This window comes from Artemia franciscana, chromosome 13 (assembly GCF_032884065.1).
Source record: "Artemia franciscana chromosome 13, ASM3288406v1, whole genome shotgun sequence".
Classification (NCBI taxonomy): Eukaryota; Metazoa; Arthropoda; class Branchiopoda; order Anostraca; family Artemiidae; genus Artemia; species Artemia franciscana.
Genome location: NC_088875.1, coordinates 12,950,319 through 12,956,616, shown reverse-complemented (window position 1 = coordinate 12,956,616; position 6,298 = coordinate 12,950,319). Strand labels below are relative to the sequence as shown.

Here is a 6,298-nt window from a genome sequence, read left to right as displayed (position 1 = left end):
CCTGCTCCATATAAGTTACGGCCCTGGTTTTAGACAGCGGACGTATTGATGTTGCTCAATCTGTTTAGTGGCACAATTTCTTGTGTTACTTAGACAAATGGTGAATTACTCTCAAGTTATCCCTTCCTTAACATTCTGCGACAAGATAAAAGGAACGGTCAATGCTTTCCAGGCAAAAATAATTTTTTATGTTATTCAAGGTGGGGGAGGGGGTTGTAATTCTCCTGTGAGGGTCTTGACCATAGTGATTCCAAGGCCCATTTTTCACTCCGATCCGATATTATTATCAAAGGGTTCCAGAGTCTTTTTCAAAATTCCTATACATTTGTTTCCCCAAAAACATTTTACTATTAAGATTTCCCTATAGGCAAAACTAACAGTATTTAAAAATATTTCAGTCTCCTGTTTTGCCAACAAGTCCAGGGGACATAAATCTTTAAATCGTTTTTGAGATTAAACCAATTGCCATGGCTTGGCTCTCAGGTCTTTATTCACTTCAACCAAGTTGATCAATGCAACTACTTATTTCTAATCGCATCGAAACAATTATTTTCCATTTACGAGTTAGCAACAAATGGCCATTTTTCTCAAAGGACAGTTTTTTAAGCACTTTAAACTTTTGGTGACTATGGGCTGAGTTTCCCTTTTAACTAGGTTGCAGCTATCATTACATTCATGATCAAAGAAAAGATTACAGGTGTCAATTATGACCTTTCACTGGGCTGAACTTTACTGACATATATTTCTACCTTTAATGAAAATGTCTTAGATCTCAGTTGAATTTTAAAAAATGTTAAATTTTGTCAAGTAAAAGCGACCAAGTCACACCACAACACAAATTCCGGTTTGCAAGTCTAATTGAACGTAAAATTCTTTTAAGCCTTTTTAGATTCCATTTAGTTTCTTATTCCGGCCGATTCTGGCTAGCTTGTCTAAGTGAACGCGATATTTTTTCAAAACAGAAATGAACCGGATATTTGGCAATATTAAAAGATTTCCCATTCGATAACATAAAATCAGTTTGCCAAAGCAAAATCCAACTCCATCACAATTCAGGTTACACCACAAATCTGGATTATAAAGTTTTTTATTTAAGTTTAAATTAAATTTTGGAACATATAATTTGTCGTATTTTCCAGACTGCTCCCCATTTTTGTTTTTCAAAGTTTAAACCCTTCCGTTTGGAAATACGGCAAATACGGGCAAACTCCGGATGGTATGTCTAATAGAAAGTGAAACTCTATATATTTCTAGATTCCATGCAATTTCTCATACTGGCCAATTCTGGCTAGCTTGTCTAAGTCAAACCGATATTTTGTCAAAACAGAAATGGATCCGATATTTGAAAACATGAAAAGATTTTCCCCAATCCCCAACAAAAAATCAGTTTGCCAAAGAAAAATCCAACTCCATAATAATTTACGTCATTTCACAAATGGATTATAGGGTTTTTTAATTAAGTTTAAATTAAATTTTGGAACACAAAATTTGTCGCATTTCTCGTATTTGCCAGGTAACTCCCCACTTTTGTTTTTTCAAAGTTTTAACCCCCGCTCTTTCCGAGAAATATTATATAAACAAAATAATATTGTTCCCTAAGTGACACACACTCTCGAGGCAATAATAAAGCTTTTTAGAGTAAGTTACAACAACTCGCCAAACAATGATGGCGGTAACTCCACCACCTTGCTTAAGACAAAGGTAGCATAGTTGTCATGAGCATAAAGGAGAGACTAACCTTTTTTATTGCAATCATCTCATCATAAAAACTTAATTAAAATATAATTAATTAAGATTCACTAGAGACATCTATAAAAAATATACTGAAAGCAATGAACAAATACTGAGCAGGCTAATTAGGGAAAAATTACAGACTATGACACTAACAAATACTGAAACAAAATCGTCAAAATAGACCACATGATGGAAAAGCTCGAAGCAGAATACAACAAAAGAAGCAAATTTGGGAGGCATACCTAGTTTGCAATAGTTGCAACATGGTTCCTCAAAATCCATGGGTGAGTTGGATTCTTCATGGTCGAGCTCCGGTGGTGGGACAATCAACAGGTTCTCAATTGGAGGTCGTGGCTGATCCTTGTGGCTGTACCTGGCCAGGTCTTATACCTGTCTGGGCACACTAAAAGTAGGGTTGGGGGGGGCAATATATTTGTATCTTCTCAAAAAGGCGAATCTACAGATGAAGAAAAGGACTAATGAGGTCTCAGGCTTGTAGAAATAGGGTAATAGTTACATCCAGAAATTTTTGGAAGAAAAGAATATTATGAAAATAAACCCAAAAGGTTCATATTGTTACGGTTCATTTTCATTAATGATTCAAGATTTCCAAGAAATTCTGCAAGCATATGATGTCACACTGGACAAATTTCTTTAAAATTGAGCCAATAAGATTTTAAAGAGTTACAAAATTTTTAAAAATCATTACGTCTAAAACATCATCACATTCTTGGACAGGTAATTTTCCAAGCATTTTTTTTTAAATGTTTGTTGGAAAACTTCACAAAGAATCTTTAAAAAAAATAAGTAGTATTTTGGTTAGAAAACAAAACTTTGCTAAATTATAACCCTTTTTTGTTAAATTATAACCTTTGAAACCCTTGATCAACATTTATTCAGCAACATAAACTTTAGCCCGGTATTGATTTAGCTTCCTAGGAATATTGTGAGCACGGAGATTCATTAAAAAAAAAAGAAAAGAGCAAAAAAATTTAATCAGTATATCATTTGTATTTCAACTGCTTTGTAACATTATTCATTTTCAGTTTTAACGTATAATTTAATTTTTCAGAAGAGCGATTAGAAAAAGTTAGTTTAAAAAATAGAAAAAATGTTTTACCAAACGAAAAGAACTAAATAATTTTTTTAAATGAACATTTTACAAAGTTATGCAAAAATATTAATCATAACTCAGCGATAAAAATAATAACGTTTCTATAAGTTTTAGCACAGGACAAAGAAAAGCTAAAAAAAAATAAAAAAAAATACGGACACAGAGCTATGGTTTATCAGCATCCGTTAATGGATTCGTTAACCTTTCCTCTTGCACATCCACTGAGCAAAAATTAGAAACTTTAACATAAGATGTTATTAAAGAAACATAACAAATGGTTCCAAAGATTATTTCGGTTTGCGTAGTTTAACAATGATTTATATTTGTACTTTGTGCTATGTTGTCCTAGCCAAGTGGTTTAAGCTCCAGACTTGAGATTATGAGGTCAGGATTTCGAGTCCTAGTGCCACTGGTTAATTGGTTGGGAACGGGGGCCAATGGTGTGACTCTTAAGCTCAGCCTGAGCCAAATCAACTTGAAATGGGTACCTGGAGACATCTGGAGGAAATAGTGGGAAGTTTTGAATGATTTGACTCCAACCACGCATTGCACCCCCGACTGAAAGCATTGAGTCAAGAGATCGGTACCTGCATAACGGACACCGTGTTCAGCAAACGAAAAAGTTTTTTTTTGTGAGTTATGTTGCTTATGGCCAGTTTGCACATTTTATTTATTGTTTACACTTTCAAAATTTTAAGGTTAATAAAGTATTTCAATTATCCATAGTTTCTTGTTCATTCCGTATAAAACCAAATTGAAAATATGAAACTAAAACTGAAAGTAAAATGTAAAAAATTACTTTGAAACCTAACTATTAATTAGAAACCTGACTTTGCTGTTATTGCTTGCTTTTAACTTTAGATAGAAAGTTTATCATACTTTTCCTGCTTTCTCTGACAACTCAGTCAATGGAATGAATAAGAAGGAATGAAAAAAATAGAAAAATCAATTCACTTTTTGCTCGTTTGTGTTAAAATTTGCGATACTAAAAACTGTAATTGAGCATAAGGAGAATTGCGGTTTGTGTAATATATCCAGTATATATATATTTGTATTAGTTTTTCTTAGCGCGGCAGCAATTTGTAGAAGTTGTGTTTTGGTTTTGTGTGTAAAGAAAAAAAAATCGTATTATATTGTATATATCCACTTTTTTTTTTTTTTTTTTTTTTTTTTTTTTTTTACTTCCAAAATTTTGAAGTCGATAAATTGTTTGAATTATCCCTTGTTTCTTGCTCATTCCCAAGATGACAAAACTGAAATTAAAACGAAAAAATGGAAATGAAAAAAATACAAAAATAGAAAACCTGAATTCACTGTTGCTGCCTTCTTTCAACTTTAAACAGCAAGCTTATCATACTTCTCTGTGGTTTCTCTGACTATTCTGTTAATGGATTGAACAAGAAGCAATGTAAAAATAGAAAATTAAATTCAATTTTTGCTCGTTTGTGTTAAAAATATGATACTAAAAAATGTAATTAAGCATAATAAGGAGAATTGCGGTTTGTGTAATGTAACCAGTATATATATATTTGTATTAGTTTTTCTTAGCGCGGCAGCAATTTGTAGAAGTTGTGTTTTGGTTTTGTACGTAAAGAAAAATAAATAACAAAAAAAATATTTTGTGGTATATTGTATATATCCACTTTGTTAATTTTTTTTTTACTTTCAAAATTTTGAAGTCAATAAAATGTTTGAATTATCCCTTGCTTCTTACTTATTCCCAAGAAGACAAAACTGAAAATAAAACAACAAAATATAAATGAAAAATTAGAAAACCTGACTTTACCGTTGCTGCCTTCTTTCAACTTTGGACAGAAAGCTTATCATACTTTTCTCTGCTTTCTCTGACTATTCTCTACGTTCTTCTTAGTTTAAAAATTCTTAAGTATAATAAAGGTCTGTAGAATTGGAATCTTCACTTCGAATATCTTGATAACATTTTCTATTTAAAGATTTATATCCCAAATCTAGATACCACAGCTCCTTTTTGTGCAGTCCTTTATACGTCATTTTAACCATCGATCTTATTCTTTGACACCTTCTTTATCAAAAAATTCTTGGTAAGGAACTGCAAGTAAAGACCAACGCGGCTCAATAGTAACTGAAACTCAGAAAAACCGGAATTTTGACATAAGTAGATATATCAAAAGAATTAGCTTGTTAAGCTGATACCAAATATATAAGATTCATAAGTTTTAGTGTTACCCATCAAAGCCTATGAGCCTGAGAAAATTTGCCCAACTTTTGAAAAAAAGGGGAAAACAACCCCTAAAAGTCAAACCATCAGATTAAGCATATCAGAGAACCCATATATAGATATTTCAAGCTCGTATCTGTAAAAATGCGGAATTTGTATTTTTTGTCGGAAGAAATATCACGAATGCGCGTGTATTTGTTTTTTAAAACTTAAAATGAACTGAAATTATTAAGTATATGAAAGGGTTTCCCCATACTCAACAACTCGCTCATTACGCTAAATTTTGAATATTGTCCCAATTCTGTAATAACGACTCCTGAAAAACACGGGACGTTTAATTAGAACAATAAGAAGCTTTTTTAAATGTACCAAAAAGCTTTAGCGTGAAGAGCGAGGTGTTGAAAAGGGGGTAACCCCGTCGTACAGGTTATAATTTTTGTTCGATTTAAGTTTTAATTTTGCTCCTTACTTTGAGTGGAAAAAACTTACTTTCATTGCGTAGGTTGGTTAACTGAAAACATTTACAACCACATCATAGAAAATTGGGACCAATCAGATATTCAATTTTATATAAAGGACATCTCCAAACAGAGTAATGCAGTTTTTGGTAGTAGTTGGAGCCAAATAATAAAAAAAAGAAATGTGTGTAAAAAAAAGCAAAAAAAGGCTAAGAACATGTGTGAAAATTAAGCAAAAAACAAGCTAAAAACACATGGCACCAAATAGCTTAAGAGTGTTTGGTAGTAGTTAAATTAAAAAAGAAAAGAAACATGTGTGAAAAATAAGCAAAAAACAAACTAAAAACATATGGCACCAAATAGCCTAAGGACGTCTGGCTTTTGTTTGAAGGCGTAGCTATCTTGGGGAATCAGCCAACTGCTAATGATTAAGTTTTTATGGACACACAGTACTGTCAAATTTAACAAACTTGATTAGCAGATTCATTTTCATATTCTAATGTGGCAAAGCCGACAAAAATAAATGAATGAATTTTATTTCCTGTTTTAAATAACACTAAAACGGAGTAATGATATGTAAAGAAGAAAAGTAAAAACAAATATAATAAAGAACAAAGCAAAATTCTACACAGAAAATATAAATTACACTTTATAACACGTCAAAACCATGGTTCGGATCAAGCGAATTTTAAACTTAATTTGTCTTACAATAGCGGCGGTAAGAGGATCTATAGGTCTATAATTTGTGATTACTTTGGAATTTTACTCCAAGCTGGAGGATTAGACAATGCTTTT

General features: G+C 32.1%; 1 protein-coding gene across 1 annotated transcript in view; it reads left to right on the top strand.

The window, feature by feature from the left end:
- The first annotated feature begins 225 nt into the window (after nt 1-225).
- LOC136034542 (E3 ubiquitin-protein ligase MARCHF6-like) overlaps nt 226-6,298 on the top strand; it is a 289,901-nt gene continuing 283,828 nt past the window's right edge. The window contains exon 1 of the mRNA XM_065715771.1: nt 226-232. The gene's annotated coding sequence lies outside the window, so the exon portion shown is untranslated. The remainder of the gene's footprint in view (nt 233-6,298) is intronic.